Below are 18,820 nucleotides of genomic sequence, written 5' to 3' on the forward strand. Positions count from 1 at the left end.
TTTTTTGCTGTGTAGGAAGGATGGACAGCAGGGCTGTGAGGTTACCTGCTGGGAAGATTCACACTTGATGTTTTATTTTGAGGCTGAAGCTTCCTGACTCTATTGCCAGATGGCTGGAGCAACAGCTGACATTAGCCAGACGGCTGCTCGGGGACTGAGAAATGCAAACATCCACACATTTGCACACACCCGCTGTTAGCACATGGGAGGGTGGGCCATGACTGATGGAGTTGGTCAAGGCTTTGCTGACCCCAGAGAACTTGGTTCTGAGTCACCATCCGGTGTTTGTGGAAGCTGGGAAGGGGCGGAGTAGAAAGAATTGGGAGTGGTGGGTCAGGCCTTGTGCTACTTAGCTCTCTGGATCCCTCAGTTCTGTGGGGACTTTCCGACAGGTGGGCAGAAGCACTAAGGCATGGAGGCCGGGCAGGAGGAGCCTAATGAGGAGTGCTGGCTTGTGTGTGTGTGTGTGTGTGTGTGTGTGTGTGTGTGTGTGTGTGTGTGTGTGTGAGAGAGAGAGAGAGAGAGAGAGAGAGAGAGAGAGAGAGAGAGAGAAAGAGAGAGACATGGGATCTCAGCCAAGGCCAAGGTGAGGACATTTACGTGCCCTGGAAAGTGTAGCGTGAGTGCTATTGGCAGATGACCTGCAGCCAGGGCCAGGAAGGACTGTTGGATTTCTCATCAATGGGGCTTTAGACTGTTGGATTTCTCATCAATGGGGCTTTAGGGGTAGTGGCCATTTGTTGGGGAGGATAAAGAAGTTAGAATCACCGACTTGCTCTGACTTCACCTGAAGCAGGCCTAGGACTCTTAAGCTGTGTGTCATACAGAGACATCAGACAGGCTGGGTTGGACCCAGCTGCCTAGCCCTGTCCTCAGGGGTGGAGACAGACAGACAGACACCTCGGCCTGAGGGTAGGATGATGATGATGAAGACACAGATGAATTGGGTTCGTACACCACTTATCTTTGAGCCATCCTTGACTGTACAGAGATAGTCCCCTCCCTGTCTTTCTCCCTCCCCCTGTCTCCCACCCTCCCTGCTTTTCTCTCTTCCCCCTCCTCTTCCCTCCATTCCCCCTCCGGTCCTCCCTGTTTCCCTCCCTCCCCTCCTCCTCCTTGCCTCCCTTTCTTTCTCCTTCTCACCCTCCCTCCATCCTCCTTCTCTCTTTCCCTCCCTCCCTCCTGAGCACAATGCAGCATGGCCAAATCCTTCCTGTGTTCATTTTCTTTTTCTGAATCCCACTGAGATGCTGTCTATGGTACACATCTGCCCCCCTTCCCCAACTCCGCCTTAGCTCCTTGAGATGGCTGCCCCCACTTCCACCAGGGCTCTTCGGGGACCCCTGGGTGAATGCTGCTGATTGACCTACAAGGAGGATTCTGTGATGGCAAGAACAGACAGTGGCCTCTGGAGGGATAGTTACCTGCCACTCCCCTTCGTCCACGTTCTCCACCCCAGCTACACGCCCTCCTCTAAGCCCCATCTCTGCTAATGATCGATTCCCTGGTGCCCTGATTTCCAATGGGCAGGGCCGGTTGAGACTTCCACAGATGCACTGAGAGGAAGGGCTGAAATGCAGGCCCTTAGCAGAACAGGCCAGGAACATGGAGGGCACAGATCAGACAAGGCCATGGGCACAGGCAGCCTCTGGCATCCTCCCCCAAAGGCTATAGATGATCTTGTTCCTGACCTTTGTGATGACCCTAAGGACAGCCTCCCTTTACTGTCCTCCTTGAGCTGATATTATAACATGGGAAGCCTTTAAACTGTGTTGTTGTTCAAACATCACTTAGTGATGAAATGGACTATCACATATTCATAACTGCTTACCTCACAAATGTGTGTGTGTGTGTGTGTGTGAGAGAGAGAGAGAGAGAGAGAGAGAGAGAGAGAGAAGAGAGAGAGAGAGAAGAGAGAGAGAGAGACTAAAATAACGAATTGTGAGAGCGTCAGTACAAAGTGCACATTGTGCCAGGATAAAAAGCAAAGGACACTAGGCGTGGCAGCGCACACTGACAATTCCAGCACCCAAGAGGCCGAGGAAGGAGGCTTGTCACAAGTGTGAGGCTAGCCTGAGCTACAGAGTAAGAGCATATTAGTTACTTTTCTCAGGACCTTGATAAACTAACTGGCAAAAGCTACTTGAAGAAGGAAGGACTTGTCCCGGCTCATGGTCCAAGGGTGTGGTCCATCGTGGTTAGGAGGCTGTGGCCGTGGCAGGAGCTTGAGTATCCAGTCGATCAGCTGGGGTGAGGAGATGCCTGCTGGTGTTCAGCTGTTCTCTTTTCACTCTGTGCAGGTCCCCCGTCTGAGCGATAGTGTCGCCCCTCTTCATTTAACCTAGTCTGGAAACTACCCCACAGATGAGCCCGGAGGTTGTCTTGTAGGCGATTCTAAATCTAGTCTTGTTGGCAGTGAAGATTAAAGCTCGCAGTGATTCTGTCTCAGGAAAACGATAATAATAAAAATACAAAAAAAAATCCAAACAACTAAAAAGAAAATAAAACATGAGGAACAGCCTAGCAGCCAAGGTGAAGCAGCCCAGGAGGTGTAGCTGCCGACCTGGGGTGCAGCAGTCCGTAGCCCCTACTCTAGCAGGTCGGTGGTAGCAGGTCGTGGTTTCCTTTAGATCCCAGTGAGGAGTGAAGCACTACCCCTGAGCTTCAACGTGAAGCAGCTCTGGCTCAGGGGTCAAGGTGTTCCTGGGCCTTGCAGGGATTCCTGCTTGTCTGGCTGTGAGCAGGCAGGGTGTTGGGGTGGTGGGGAGGATCCCAGAGGCTCTGTGAGGGAGTGGAGGGGAACTATCTTGCCCAGGAAATAGTACAATCACAAGACGTCACACTGCCATGGGTGGGCCTCTACACCGCTCAACAGTTCCTGATGTCAAATGCTTGTTTGCCACTTCCATGTTAATTCTCCCCCCCCCCGCACCCCACCACGAGTCTTAGAGAAGCATTAAGCCTTGCATCCCAGGATCACTGGGGGCTGTGGAAAAACATTCCAAGATCAAGGCTAGGTGGTATGTCATTCTGACTGTGGCTGTTGTTTGAAGGACAGTCCTCTGCATGTAGGTGTATACCACGTGGTCCATGGTGGGAGCCAGGGAATAACAGTGAGGACTCCATGGGTACCACGTGGGCTATCTGGTTCTGCCACCAATGCCATCCTGCTTGTGTGGCCGATATCCAGTAGTGGCCACCTAGTTGTGGCAGGTTCTGGAAGGCCAGAAGCGCAGGCAGCAGGCTGGGATTCAAACCCAGGCAGTCTGGCTCTAAAGCCTGTTCCTTTTCCACTAAGCCAGGCTGCCTCGGTGTAGTCCCTGGTGATGGTGCCGGGCTCTGTTCTTCTCCTAACCCGTGCCTCTCAGTGACAACCAGGTGGATGCAGGGTACCTAGTGGGGCTGTGTTGGAAACATTGAACCTTGAGAGCAGATGCACAGCACTCACCAAAGCTCCCTTCACAGCGGACTCTCCTGTAACTGAGAGGAGGCTAGCAGGAGGAGGAGAGACTGTCCACTGCTCCACCCCCACTAGCCCAGCTGTCACGAGGGACTTTTGCTCTGAGTCACTGCACCCAGAGCTCTTGTCAAGAAGGGCGTGATTCACCTCCTGGCTCTCAGTCTTCTGTGTGCTTTAATTACATTGGAAAAAAAAAGAGAAAAGTGAATCCTTGGGACCTGGGCTGTCCTTGGAGTCCATCTGGTGTGGCTGACTGGACAGCATGCTCTGGTCATCAGAACAGGTGCCCATCTAGTTCTGTTGGATTTAGAGGGAACTGAGATTTTTTGTTTGTTTGTTTCTTTGTTTAGTTTTTATTTTTAAAAAGAAGCAAAGTTGTTATGTGAAGACATGCACCCGCAGCCCTATCTTCAAGCAAGGACACTCTGGTCATTCTCTTAGGCTGCACCAGGTCCCCCAAGCGTGGCAGTACAGTGGCTGAGCCCTCAGGCTGGTACCCTTCCACAGGCTTGATGCTGGCTCTATGGAGTTACTGAGCTTTGGGGAAACTGTTGTCTAGAAATAGGAGCATGGAGAGTCACATTCCTGTCCCTTAGAGAAAGTGAGTCCTGGGGCCAGAGCAACGGGCTGGACTGTCACCCAGCTGCAGGGCGCAATTGCAGGCAGCTGTGCATCTCCCCTAGGGTCCTCTCAGCCTCTCTGAGGTGGTTTGGCCCCTTTAAGAGGAGCAGGTACAGGAGGAAGAGGACTGGAGGGGAAGGCGGGGTCATCTTTGGCTCCTCCCCCAAACACTGGCCCTTTAGAAGTGGGTGGATTTGACACCTGCTGACTGAGTTGCAAAGGCCACCTCCATGTGCCTCAGTGTCCCTATCTGTAAAAAGAACTTCTTGCAATGAGATCTAAGTAGGATGACCAAGAATGAGAGAACATGGTGCCTTGAACATATAGGCCTAGGAAATAGACGGATGGATTTATTTATGAACAGATGGACAGATGATGGATGGATGGATGGATGGATGGATGCAACGTGACAAGAAGGAGTAGCTGAGAGGAGTAGCTGGGTTTCTCCCTCTGAAAGGGAGAAACTCTCTGCAGGTGTGGGGGCTGCTCCCCTGAAGATGATTTCCAAGTGGTCACTCTGGGTGCAGGTGAGGATTCCTGATAACTAGTGAGCTCGCCAGATCTGGCCTCATGCAGGCAACACTTTGGAAGGCCCTGGGCAGGACTTGTTGGGGGGCACTCTGTAAGTGAGCCTTCGGTGCCCTGCAGCCTGAGTGCTTGGACATACTCCCAGCTGTCCTTGCTGACGCACAGAGACCCCCCACATTGCCACTCTTCAGGTGCCTTCTGGATGCTGCATGGGCCCTCTGGAGTGGGGAGCAGAGAGTGGGGACCACAGCACCCGTGGGCGAGGGTGGAGGTGAATTCCAGGACAGCCACCTTAGAGGATGTGACTTTGATACTCAAGTGAATTTCATGAGACACAGAAGCAGGGAGGGGAGTTCCCAGGCTCGGTGACAGTGGCACAGAGGCAGACGAGGAGGGGTTGTATTCTGGGGACTCATAGAACAGGGTTTATCTCTTCAAACCAAATGTGGGGCGCTGAGAGGTTCGACAGAGCAAGACAGATTAGCAGGGTGTGAGACAGGGAGTATGGTTCCAGGGGAGGTCTAGCAGGTTTCAGACTCTGAGCCACAGAGCTTCCTGTATGGCTTCCTTGATGCAGTTTGCTCCTGTAAAATTAGGATGTATTTCCACCCCCGTGTGACACTTCAGCGCCCTCCCCCTCAATGCGACACTTTAGTAATGTAATCCTGAGTGCAGAGCCCAGCTCCACCTGCCTTTGACTGTCACTTTTCTCCTCCTTATCTGATTTGGGTATGTCTTGACTGCACACGTGACCTGCCCATGGCCAGTTTTTCTTGGGAACACCTATCACTGAAGCCGACCATGGGCAAGTTATTCTATCAGGGTTGGGGTGGAGTCACCATCACACGTCTGAGTGGCACTGAGACTCAGCAGGGACCTGCTGCTTAGGCTGAGGGAACACAGATGAGCCAGGCAGGCCAGTGGGTTTCCTCAGATGCCCCAGGACTGAGTGCAGGTTGACAGGGAGGGACAGGGAATGGTGTGTAGCTCCATCTCTGTTCATGCCTCAGCGCCATCTCAGCCCCTGACGCTCTGGAGTCATTCCTGCCCTGCTTGTTCTTCTGGTCCACCATAGCATACTCCTCGGGGAATGGGGACATTAGATCTTTGTGGGACACCAAGACTGTCCCCAAGTTAGTTCTAGGTGACCTGGGTTTCATGGTGGACGTTTCTATCTCCATTCCCTGTCCCCACCAGAAGTCATTGCAGTCAAAGTGGGCACTGGCTTCCTGGATAGCGGTGGGAACTCTCTGGAGCTAGGATCTAAGTCCCTGCAACCAAAAGCAGAGACCATGAGGCGTTCCAGCCCCTCTGCTCAGGTTATACATAACGGAGGCAGAGGCCCCAGGGGAGCAGAGCAAGCTGGCTTCTGGCCAGGCCTCCTGTGTGAACTGCCCTCTGCCTCTTCCTATTCAGAAAACACCTAAGGGAGGACGTCTTCCTGCTCCATTAAACAGTAAGGGGCCATCCAGGAACCCCCACTGTGGGACCCATCTAGTATGTGTCCTTTATACTAAACCGTATATCCACCCTCCCTCATTTTCTCTGGCATGTGCTCCGAGGCCCTCATAGCCAGACAGTACAGGGGCCTCCTGAGGTCCAGTCAGTACCTATGATGGAGTTAGCCTCCTCAACACAGGCTAATGTCCTAGTCACCTCTGAATGACCTCCAAATCTGGGATGGCTGAGGGACTAGAGAGGCTGGACCTGGGCCCTGGCCAATGGCCGACTGAGCGTCTGTGGGCCCAGTGTTGGGCAGGAAATGCTGTCCACTGGAGGTTGAAGGGCAGGGCATTTGGTGTGGGTGGGTCTGGCGTGAGGCCAGCATGCCCTTGCTTGCTTGTGAAGGGTCTATTGATGGGAAGTGGCCCTGGGCTGGATGAAGGACTTTGTGACTGTCCCCTGTCTCCTAGGGCTCTGCATCATCAGTCACAGTGGCCCCTGAAGAAGTGTGAGATCGAAGCGTGGGCAGTCCAGCTCTCCTCCAAAGTTTGGGGGCAGCTCCTCCCCACCTCAGCTCCCAGGGGATGTGGCCTCCTTGCTTTGTATCTGTGTCACCCCCCCACCCATGTTACCGTCTTCATGAGCTTCTTCATTGCTTGTCTGTCCCTAGACCGCTTTACCGTCTATCAGTGGCTAGGTGAAGCCTAGCCAGCAGAAAGCGCCCTCCTCCTAGCTCATCACTCTGTTTCCAAAGCAAATTTTCAATCTGGGACACTGGGGGTGTATATGTGGATGTGGTGGTTGGAAGGAAAAGGACCTTCAAAGGGAGTGGCACTCTTAGGAGGTGTGCCCTTGTTGGAGTAGGTGTGGTCTGGTTGGAGGAAGTGTGTTACTGTGAAGGCAGGCTTTGAGGTCTTATATATGCTCAAGATACCGTCCAGTGTCTTAGATCACTTCCTGTTGCCTTTGGATCAAGATGTAAGGACTCTCAGCTCCAGCACCACGTCTGTCTGCCTGTGTGTTGTCTTGCTTCCCACCATGATGATAATGGAGTGGACCTCTGAACTGTAAGCAGCCACCCCAGTAAATGTTTCCTTTAGAAGAGTTGCTGTGGTCATAGTGTTTATTCACAGCAATAGACACCCTAACCCCTAACTAAGATAGTGGGGGGGCGCTCTGCACCCAGCTACAGGACTTAACCCCCATCTGACACCCCAGCCAGGCCCAGCTTGGCCTCATCCCTTCACAGCTGCTTCTCCTGTGCTCCTCTCTCCCCATGCTTGCTTCCCTATTCTGGAAACATCCAATGTCTTTCCAGGCATGAGTCCTAGCAGTTACAGTCCCTGAGCTCTCCTCTTACTTCTGCAGGCCTCCAAATCTGTCTGCTCCACCCAGGTCTTGTCCCCCATGCCTTCTTTCTTGAATCTTTCTAAGAGAAGCTTTACTAAACTCCAGCTGGTACAGTCCCCACTGTGGCTTTTCTGGAGTTGTTGATGACACTCGGTAGCTTCTCTTGTTCCCTTCGAGGTCGGGAACTTCCTGTTCCATGTCTCAGCTAGCTGTCTTCCCTCCTGCACAGGGTGTGAGATGCCATGTGCCAAGCAAGTGTCACCACTGCCTGCTCTTGGCCACTCCAGGAGGCAGCAATGTCAGCGTTCTTATCTTCCAGGGGAGGACAGAGGCTCCGAGGACTAAAGCCGCTCACCCAGGACTCTGCAGGAGTTGGAGCTCAGATCTGTGCACGTCCCCATGTGGCTGCTTCTTGGCTGTCACATGTAGGAGTCACAACCAGCAGCTGCAGGCGCTTGGCTCACCCTGGCCCTTGGTTCAATGGCTGGCTGAGGTTCTGAGTCCAAGAGGCCCTGGACAGATTTCCCTTGGTGATGGCAGCTGGTCAGAAAGATGTGTTCCTCCAGGCCCAGGTAGACAGAGACAATGCATGCGGAAAGGAAGGCCAGTCAGGAGGCACTGGAGGCTGTCACTGCTTGTGTCCAGAAAAGCTGGGCTTCTCTCCCTGTCTAAGCAGGGGGCACAGATTCAGCTTCTCCTCGACAGGGATTCCAGGAGGGCCTGGAGTTCTGAGCTCCTTTGCAGATGGCCTGGGCTCAGAGGCAAGCCACCAGGCTGCCTGCAATTAACCTACCTGAGAAGACCCACCAAGGCCAGAGGAGTGGAGCTGAGAGGGGCTTCAGGCAGAGTCAAAGGGGAAAAGAAACTTGCTATCCAGAAAGGAAGACATGTCCTTCCCAGCCATACTACATCCCTGGGAATGCAGCCTTTCTAGAGGCCTAGGTGATGCTGGGTTTTCTTTTGTAGACTTCCAGATCTGAGCTCTTGCCATCTCCTTTTCATGGAAGAACTGAAGGTATGAGAGCTGTCTGGCTGCTGTAACAGGCAGCCCCAGACCCCAGTCAGTGGCTTGGAACACCTGTGTTAGTGCACAGTGCAGGGCTGTGACTTCTGCCGCTCTGGGAGATAGCCCAGTCCCCTGCCTTTTCTAGCATCCATGGGCCACCTTCGTTCCATTCCTGTCCCCACACATCACTCCAGCTCCTGGATTCGGAGGCCATGTGTCCCCCTGCTTTTCATTCGTTCTCCCCCTCCCCTTCTCCCTCTGGTGATGGCATTTCAGCTTATGTGGATGATCTGAAGTCAACTGCCCAACCCAGGCCCTCAACATGAGCAGGTCTGCACAGCCCCTTTGCTGGGTGAAGGGACTGTACCGTGTCGCTATGTTAGCACACCTGTCTTCGAGATTTCCAGTATGCAGCCTGGGGACAGTTCAAAACTGGGGACCCTGCGTTTTCCCAGAGGCAGGGTGTGTGACAGAGCTGTCCCCGCCACACGCGCCTTGACTCAGGGAGCAGCAGAGACATCTGCTAATGGAGTATCACGGCAGCCACAGCCAGAACTCGTCCCCAGCTCTCGCACTCCTCCTTCTTGGCCCCAAATCTAGAAGTGAAGTCAGAGCTTAGCAGTAAAATCAGACTTGGAAGCACAGACGATTGCTATCATGGGTAACCCTGCTTGCCTCAGAACTGTGTGGAGGTTTCTTTTGGCCCAGGAAACGGATACACAGAGGGAAAGAATGTTCTGGAGAATTCCCAGAAGTCTACAGCAAACTATGGCGCATCTAGGCCCCCAGATGTCTCCCTTCATGTTGACTTCACTGGGCTGTTTTTGGTGCTGGGGGATAACCGTAACCGCTGCTCTGTCTCTGTCCCCAGGGCTTGGGCTCCTTCCGGTGAGCAAGACAGACTGATGTGGGGGTGAGGTTGGGCTAAGCCCCAGAGGGCAAGGAGATCCAGTGGTCGGTGCCAGGCAGGGAGTGTAATCAAGGTGTAATGGAGGCAAACTCAGATATCTGTGCGGGGGGAGCCTGGGGCAGCTGACGGGAGTAGGCTGGGGGACGTGGAAGGAGGAACAGAGCCCTCGCTGGGGAACTAAAGCCCTAGTTTGTTTTCTCTGGATTTGAGACTGATGCAGGAGGGCGGCCTAGTCTTCCCTGGCCACAGCTAGAGACAGCTTTTTCAATAGGGTTTGATGGAACCTGATCCCTTAGACTCCAGCTGCCTGGACCCTGGGAAGTTCGGATCCAGGCCACCACAAGGAGGAGGTGTTTGCAGGTGGCAGGCCCTTGCTGCTAGTTTGAATATACAGTGTGTGTCTTTGTTTACATGGGAACTGACAGAACTCATGGGTGAGGTGGGGGAGCTCCTGGACACCCTAGCTGAGGGGATAGCTGAACCCAGGTGCAGGCGAGAGAGCAAGTGGGGGTTATCCCACGCACTGAGCGGAGAGGCCTCCATAAGTTCTCACAGTAGTAGCTCTTTCTCGTGGTAGTCTACCCACCACTCCAGGGACCTTGTGAAATGCTGGCTTGGATGAGACCATTTCTGATGAGATCACAGGAGACCAAGGAAGCTAGGCTACAGAGTGTGGGGGAGGCAGTGGTGCAAGGCTTACAACCCATGTGACAGATGGGGAACCTGGAGAACTAAGAGAAATGAGCGCCAGGAGAATGGGTGTGGTTGGTGCTCTACCTGGCTGTCCTGAAGATTGGGGTTCTTCCTAGGGGGTGAGCTTCTTAAGACATGAGCACGCCATGTTCAGGAAGGAAAAGATCCCTGTGTCTGTGGAGCACCTCCTGAGGGCCAGGCTCGCCCACGCCCTTACTACAGGTGGCATCCCGTCTTTGCTTCCTCCATACCAGAAGCTCAGAGAAGCTCTGTCACTGTGACTTGAGTCTCCAAGCCAGGGCAGGAGGACTTTGGACACCTACCTGTTGGTCAGGGACACTGCTGCATGTAAGAGTCCTGGGGACTGTCTGCATCTTCATCCGTGTCTTGGCTCTTCTGAGTCTGTTTCATAGGAAGCAGCCCCTCAGAGGGTGCACCCACAGATCCCCCTTACCAGGCTGTTTTTTCTGGAGTTAGACAGTGGCATTGCATATGTGTGTGGACAGGCAGCTCCCATACCTACCCTACCTCTGCCAGGCTCAGGGTGGTGGAATAGTCAGAGATCCCTGGGGCCACACTCTGGGGTGGGTATGCCAAGGATGGATACAAGCCCCATGGAGCCCCCCTGGAGCACTGCAAAAATGCAACACACCAGTCAAGTACATAGAGGTTAATGAAGATATATACCAACTTGTACAACCACAGTTCCGACCTCCCAAAGTTGCCTACAGATGTTGTCATCTGTCTTGTGCTAGGGCTCAGAGACAGTCACCTAGAGGGACACAACTTCCGAAGAGACAGAAAGCATGGGCTTCACGCTCAAGCCCCAGCTTTGCCTCTGAACATTAGTGCTTAGACAAGATTCTGTTTTCCTATCAGTAAAATGAGGAGCATCTTTCTGAAACTACTGTCTACTGAGGCTTTGAGTTAGCATGAAACTGCCGGTAGTGGGCAGACATTTGGAAGAAAGTGTTAGCGTCGGGTGGGCAGTGCCACCAGGCCAAGACAGACACTTAGCCGGAAGAGGATGCAGCTGGTGTGCTGGCGGACAGCTGTCCTGCTGTGCCCACAACCCTGCTGATAGGGGTCCTGTCTCTAGTTGGCTTTTGCTTTAGGGTTTGAAGGAGAAGCTGAATCAAGACTTGGGAACCCACATCTGTCTTTGGGATGAGCATTGGCAACTTCTTCCTCTAGGAGTGGCATTAATTCAGTAGCTGAGTTCTTCCCCATGACTTTTATTTAATCCAAAGCCAAAAGGAAGTGGCCGTGCCAGTGCAGACTGTGGTCTGAGCTGCTGGGGTTATAGTTACCTTGGCAAAGGTGTAGGGTGGGCTCTAAGGTAGGGGTTGGTTTGCTCCTGGGCCCGGGACCTAGGCTCCTTTGCTGATGGTGTTTGGGTGTGAGACACTTGCCTGGGAGACTTGGTTCTGCCTCTGTCTCAAGAAGAGAAGACTGAGGTCCAAAGAGAGAGCCTCCACTGGACCTGCAGGACAGGCCAGGACCTGGCTCTGGGTGCCTCGTCTCCTCGTTGCTCAGTGCCCAGGTCTCCCACAGCATTCTCCACGCTGGCTGTTTCTGACCATCTGAAAGTAATAAGGGTGAAGCGAGGGATGAAATACCTTTAACATGAAGTTTTATCTTGCGGTTTGTGATTCTTTTGGTCAGAACACTTCTCAGTGTGGAGCTGATGGGGGAAGGGCCAAGGAAGCCGTGTGTCCCTGCCAGGACCTCACAAGGAGTGGCCAGCTGGAGCCTCTGAAGGCATGCAGCTCACAAGAGTGCTCCTTGACCTCCCTCCTCCACCTCTGCTCCTCTGGCCAGACTCCGCGCATAGCTGAGTACCTTTCTCCGACCAGAGCTGCTAGGGTTAGGCCGGCTCCCAAGCCTTCTGTGACTCCGCTTACCTTAGGACCTGGTACAGCCTCAGGAAGCACTTTGTGATGCTAAGCCCCTAGAAGTGGTCCTGAGCGAGGGTCTCCTTGACCTCTGTGCTCCCCTATTTCAGCCCTGATTTCTCTTCTCCCTCCCTCCTTGCTGCAACACCGCGAGCATTCTATGGTCCTCTCTCTCACCCTTGTCTCTGGCCAGTCCTCACTCCTGCTTCCCCACATTCCAGCACATTCTACGGCCCCTGTCACCTCTGAGACTCCACATCCAGAGTGTCCAAGCCATGAGCTCTGAGGACCAGGCTGTGAATATTTATTACTGTGTTCCCAGCTCTAGTACTTAATATGTTACATGGTCAATATCTGTGGCTGGTGATTGGTGACTGGGTATCATTGCCGAGCCTTTATTAGAGGCCTAGGCTCAGCTCTCAGATAGGTAGGACATGTGGATGTGCTTAGTTCAGGCAGGGCCACAGACAGGAAGAGGACAGGGCACTGGAGAAAAGGAGGAGGTAGACCCTAAGGACATGGAGAGGAGAGGACAGTGTAGCCTCTGTGCTACGGGATGGTATGCGAGCTGGAAACTAGGCTGGAGATTTAAAAACACACGCACACAGGGACATGGGTCATCCTTGAAACAAGAATGCCAACTTTATTGCGCTCCAGGGAAGCTTATATAGGGATCCTTAGCTAATAGCCACACCCCAACTCTTGGGATTCCCAGCTGTTAAACCCACCAGAATTCACTCCCCTGCCATCAGGAACTCATGAGGGTCTCGTCTCAGAGCAGCTGCAGGCACAGGAAAACAAGTTGTTTTGCTCAGTTCCCTCCAGCAGGCAAAGGGTCTGAGGCAGGCAAGGAAAGTCAAGGGGCCGGGGGTCTGCAGCCCCCAACAGGACAAGGCTCTGGCTTCAGCACAATGCTGACTGGGTGGATGCTGGAGTGGCCATGTAAGTGTCCAGGACTCAGAGAGGAAGGGAGTTATTTTACGGCTGTCCTGGGGAAGCTTTGTGGAGGAGGCAACCCTCGACATCGGGTAGGCCTTGCAGGATGAGGAGTTGAGGAGTTGGCCAGGGATGCTCTTGGCAGGAAGAATGACAAGAGCTGGAGGCCTGGGGATTTAATGGCAACAGAGGGCAGTGTCTTTGTCCCTGGGTCATTTGGGCCTCACAGATGAGGATGAGGAGGAAAGAAGCTCAGGAGGTGGATAGAGTTGACCAGGCCCTACTTTCAACTTGGTGGCAGTGGTGAGCCGCCGCAGAGTTACTCAGAAAGCACCCACCTCTGCCCTCCAGCAATGCTTCCGCAGCACCCAGCTGGCTGTGGCTGGATGCGCATTTACACTGTGAAGTTCCGTGTCCCTTTGTCCAGGCACACCCTGCCGTTGTCGTTTTTTGTTCCTCTAGTTGTAGGCCCTGCAGGTTTTTACGTTGGCAGTCTCTTTTCAGGTCTTTACTTGTGTGGGGAAACGAGAAAGTGATTTTGTTCAAGACCTTCCTTTGGGACTCAGGGAACTCTTGGGGAGGGGAGCTTTAAAACTGTAAACATTTTGCAGAGAACACAAACATGCCAGAGGACTGCCTCAGGTTCCTTCAGACCGACAAGTTAAACACTGTCTTCTAGGCCTGTCTCTGCTTGGTTCCCTGGCTGGCCCCATGCGCCCCTCTTGCCTTGTAACTGTGCTCTTCCTGGACACACCCCAAGGTCTAGCCTTTCAGGGGAATAGCTTAGTCTTGCTTCAAGGAGCTGAGGTGAGCACCCTTAGCCCCAGGCCTGAAGTGCATCTGGTTTCCTGAGAAGCCTGTCTTAGGCCTTGTCCAAGAGGGAGGTGGGAGGTGGGAGCTGGGAACTGAAACTCCTCAACTGCCAGGAGGAGCACCAGGCCCACCATAGGATGCTTTCGGAAGCCAGGGCACTTGGGTGCTAAATGCTTACGACTCGGCTCTGCCCCCTTACTCTCTGACCAGGGTAGTTTGCTTTCTGACCTGGTGTCCCAGGCAGGTGGCAATTGCCTGGTTCCACCTCCCAGGTGCAGCGTCATCTGAGGGAACTAGGTGAAAACTGGTGTGCCTCTAACCTGACAGCTAAGGCCCTCCACCCTTAGCCTACCTGCCAAGGCTGCTTCCCATAGCCCCTAGTTTCTATTCTCCTTCCCCAAGACCCCATCTTCTTCCAGACATTTCCTGGCACCAGACGCAGGGTCTCTAACCATCTAGGCCAAGGAGAACAAGTGAGCGGGCCGTTGTTCTCTTCCAGGCCGGGAAACTTCCTCCTAGAATCTTCAGTCTTTCTGTAAAGGCCAAGAGCAGTCTTGGCTGGGTCCAGAGTCTAGTGAGGTTAGGCTCAGGGCTGAGCGGGCTGGGGACTGCCTGGTTGACCTGGGTCTGAATGCAGGTCTCATGTGATCTCAGAGTCACTCTGAGTGTGGCACAGAGGTCCCCATCTCGTGTGAAAATGAGGGATTCTTCCCATACAGCAGCAGGGGCATGAGGACTTGTGGGGCTAATGTGGATTCAAGTGCCTGGTATACACTGGGAGTTTTTGAAGTAATCCTGGCTTAGCAGCAACAAGATGCAGCTCCCTACCTCAGAGCTCTACTGTGCTCCCTGCCACCAGCCTGAAGGCTCTCAGGGCAAAATTACAGCCCCCACACCAGGTCTTCTTGGTCAACCATCTGGCCCTGTGCTCCTTCACTACTGAGCATGCTCTGTGCTGGGCTGAGTGACAAGAGTCAGCAACCACACTGGTGGGAAGCCTGAGTCCCCCAGTCTGTGTTAGAAGTGCAGTCTACCTGCACAGGGAGACAGCAGGGATTTTGTGGTGGCCAGAATGGTCAGTGCTTTGAGGGACACGTGGGAAGGACAGGGGAGATATTCCTGGGAATGTGGACTTTAGACTTATGCTGGCGACGCTCGGGTGCTTCTGGGAGCAGTCAGGCTCAGGACTGCTGTGCAAAGGCCCTGAGACGGGAAAGCTGCTTTATTGAAAGGGCTGTGTGAGACGGAGCTGCTGAGGTGGGCAAGCCACAGGGTGGGATCACATAAGAGTCTGCACAGCCTCAGAACCCCAGGAAGTCCAGCTACCCTCAACCAACGTGTATAGGGACGACCTCATTCCCTCTTGGGAGTCATACAGCCACTGTTGTCGGCCCTGGGCTTTCCTCACATCTCCCTGGAGCTTCCTGTATCTTTGCATACTTGTGCCCTAGGTAGGACCTCCCCTGGCCTGTGAGCTCAGGGCTTATCTCACTTACAGCCTCTGAGGGATCCAGGTGGTGGTTCTGGGGATCTGGGTCCCCGACAGCTGTAGAATATACTGTTAAATAAAGCATAGGACTCAGCACGTGAAAGATATTGGTGGATCAGGAATGGGGGGATCAGTGAATGAATGAATGAACAAATGAATGGCAGGCTGGACTGTGATGAACACAGCTCCCAGATTAAAGTCCTCTGCTCCAAGTCCCTCTGTGCTGGTTGGGGAAACAGCAGGGCCATGGTGGGGTGAGGGAAGACACTCTGACGCCCTCGCCCTCTCCGGTGCTCGCTCGGTGTGCTTCCTACTCCCTCTGCTGGCGCCTGGCCCCACCCCCACAGCTAGCACATAAAATGGTAATGCTCTCATTTATTCTTTAAAAATTAATCTAAAAATATTTTATGCAGTGTCTCGATCACAGTTGGGAACTATTTAATTAATCCCAAGTGGTGGGACACCAGACAGCCGCCTTAATTGGTTACAATTCCTCTGGCCTACACGGCCTATTTTGAAGCTGCGGTTCCCAGGCTGAAAGGCGTGTCTGCAAGAGTTTGGGACACCTGTCTCTTCCACTGGCTCGTTTCTGTGTCTGCCTCCCGGGCTTCCCTCTGCTGCTCCAGGGCCTTCCATTGGAGTTACAACTTAGGCAGCTTTGAAGTCTCAGGTGTGACTCTGGGGGTTGGCAACCTGATGTCACCTGATATTTGTTGGGGCCCAGATCTGAGTTGTGGGCTTCATGAAGATGAAATGGGAGAGACCCTGCAGGGGAGGGAGCTAAAGTGTGACTTGCTGGATGCCCTCCAGGGGAGGGAGGCATGCAGTGATTGGCAGGTAACCTCCAGGGGAGGGAGGAATGAAGTGATTGGCAGGTAACCTCCAGGGGAGGGAGTCATGCCACGAGTGACAGGTGTCCTCCAGGGAAGGGAGGCATGGGATGATTGATAGGTGTCTTTCAGGGAAAAGGGGAGGCAGGTACCATCAGGAGGGGGTGGCCCTGGACCTGGCTGACTGTTCTGAAGGCTCACTACAGCCTCTGGAAACTTTCATTGGGACTGGAGTTGGGCAGGATCAAGTGGTTACGTGTGTGTGTGTGTGTGTGTGTGTGTGTGTGTGTGTGTGTGTGTGAGGGAGAGAGAGAGAGAGAGAGAGAGAGAGAGAGATTCCTCAGATGCCATCCACTTTGGCTTTAGAGACAGGTCTCTCATTGGCTCAGAGCTTACGGGTTGGGCTAACTGTTGGTCAGGTAGCTCCAGGGGTCCTCCTGTCTCTATCTGCCCAGTTCAGGGGCTATAAACATGTGCCATGCCTTTTAGTGTGGGTTTTAGGGGATTGAACTTAGGTCATTGTGCTTGTGAGATTCAGCCATCCCCCATGATCTAAAAGTGTCTTGTGCCCAAAGCCTGGGGTTCCAGCCTCCAGGAGCTGCCTTCTGGTCCCCAGTGAGGGGGCTTCTGCTGCCCCAGAAAACCATGTGGCTCTGTGGGCACTGCCCTTTCTGCATTTGGACTCACACTGGAGCTGGACCCTTGTTCCATTTCCCGCATGTCCTTATATATTTTGTAGTCAGTCCTAGGCCCATCCGGCAGGAAGTTGCCCTCTTCCATTTATTGATGGAGGGAGCCCAGGAGCCAGCATGCAGTCCTTGGAGATAGCGGGTTTGAAAGGGAAGTGACAGCGTGCCTGGCAGGAACCCTGGGACACAGCCTGTTGTGTGCTCCTGGAGCCCAAGAAGGAAGTGAGGTTCTTCAGTCTTTCCTACCCACAGGGTTTCTGCCATCCCGATAATGATGCGTCCCCTGTGAAGTGTGGCATACAGGAATCTGCCTTCAAGAATGTCCAAGTGGCTAACTGGCTGCTGTGTGGTCGGTAATTATAACCATTGTCAACCTTCCCAGCCGTGGGCAGGATACATGCTAATTGGATGTCTCCCATTGTAAATCACAGTTGCCAAGGTTGAAGGAGGAAGCGAGTATCTTGAAGGTAGCTGCACCCGTTCCCCCAGGTGCCTGTGAAATCTCTGCCTTCGCTGAACAGCCCACAGGGCGCACAGATCAAGGGATGTCAGGTGGATGTGCGTCTGTAAAGGAGCTGTGGGGGAGAGAGCAGAGTGGCTGTTCTGCATCCTGTTGCTGTGGTCCTGGGTCCGTGCCATCTTTGCCCTTGGGAAGGAACGGGAGGTGGTGCCCAGCCTGCCCGGCTGTGCCTTTGCAGACAGCCGTTCTGCTGTTTTTGGATTGCGATGGGTGGATCTGCGGTCCCTGCACTCAGGAGTTTCTTCAGGCTCATGGAGGCTAGGCAGTGTCAGCCTGTGGTGCTAGAAGAGGCACTTAGGCCTTTGGAACAGGCCTTCTGAGGGATCGCTTCTGGCCTGAGACCCATGCTGCTGAGTGAGAGCCAAAGCCAGTGACACACCTGAGCCTTAGCTACTGTGTCGAGGTGGGGTATGTAGCCCCCCCCCATATGGAGCTAGCAAGTGTGTACCCGGGCCTCTGGGTGGTGCTCCCATTAACAAGCTTCTCTGCCTGCATAGGACAGCCATTGGGGGCTGAGACTGTGTGGGACCCGTGCTAGACTTCAGAACCAAGCATCGCTGTGATTGTTTTCCAACCTTGTTTACATGGTTGTTAACCAGCCTGCCTCAGCTTCCCCATCTGGAAACCAGACTCATAGGGAGTCAGGATGAAGTGCTGTGCTAGATGCGGAGGTGACACCTCATTAGGATGTAGCTAACACACAGCATATAGTAAGCACTCCGAACACAGGCTTCCCAACCAAACATGGGTTACGCTTGTGGCCTTGTGGTGGCCAGGACAACCCTATTGGAATTCTGAGATGGCCGAGTGCAGTCCCTTGGGCCCTGTGCACATGATGGGCACCTGCCTTTGGGCTCTTTGCTGACATGTCTTGGCATGGTAGTTAGAAGATGGCAGTTCTGTGGGGCCTGATGCTTGTCCCAGGTGCCGAGTTCCAGCCCCAGGTTAGCCTGTGAATGTGGACATGGGGCGTAAATGCATTTTGGCTGTAGATTCTGACATCTACTGGCCTGCTTACTTGAAGGCAGGGCCACTTGTCCCTGATCATTTTGAATGTATTTACAACCAGGCCTTTGCCCGCTCCTTGCTCCCAGAACAGGGCTGGAATTTAGGTCTATGTGACCACGTGAGCACCCCACCTGTAGCGGCTGGCCACGTGAGCACCCCACTTGTAGTGTTTGACCACGTGAGCACCCCATCTGTAGTGTCTGGCCACAAGTGTTCTTTCACTTACTAAGCAGTCATTCAGACATGGAGGCCATAGCTTCCCAGAAGGTTAGTCCAGGTACCCTATGGAAACTTCTAGAAATGGGAAAGCCAGCCAACCTTCCCAGACCTTTACTGGTGCTGGCCGCTGGTAGAAGGAAGACTAGACTGAGTCAGGGACTGTGGGCTGTCTGTCAGAGCAGTGGGCCTGTGCCTCAGTCCCCTGGATCCTCAGAGCAGACCCACCAGGTGGCCTTCCTTTGGGGACAAGGAGGTAAGGACCTGACCATTCCAGGCACCAGGGGAAAGTTCAATGGGCAGAGTGGGGGTAGAGCTTGTGAGGGTGGAACCATGTGTGATGTCGACCCACTGAGTTCATCTCAAACTAGGGCAGGAGGTCAGGAGGAAAGACCAGGCTGAAGGGAGCGAGT

General features: G+C 53.6%; 1 protein-coding gene across 3 annotated transcripts in view; it reads left to right on the forward strand.

The window, feature by feature from the left end:
• Sorcs2 (sortilin related VPS10 domain containing receptor 2) overlaps positions 1-18,820 on the forward strand; it is a 378,161-nt gene that overhangs the window by 95,938 nt on the left and 263,403 nt on the right. The window lies entirely within an intron of this gene.

The sequence above is a fragment of the Myodes glareolus genome, chromosome 8 (genome assembly GCF_982192425.1).
Source record: "Myodes glareolus chromosome 8, mMyoGla1.1, whole genome shotgun sequence".
NCBI lineage: Eukaryota > Metazoa > Chordata > Mammalia > Rodentia > Cricetidae > Myodes > Myodes glareolus.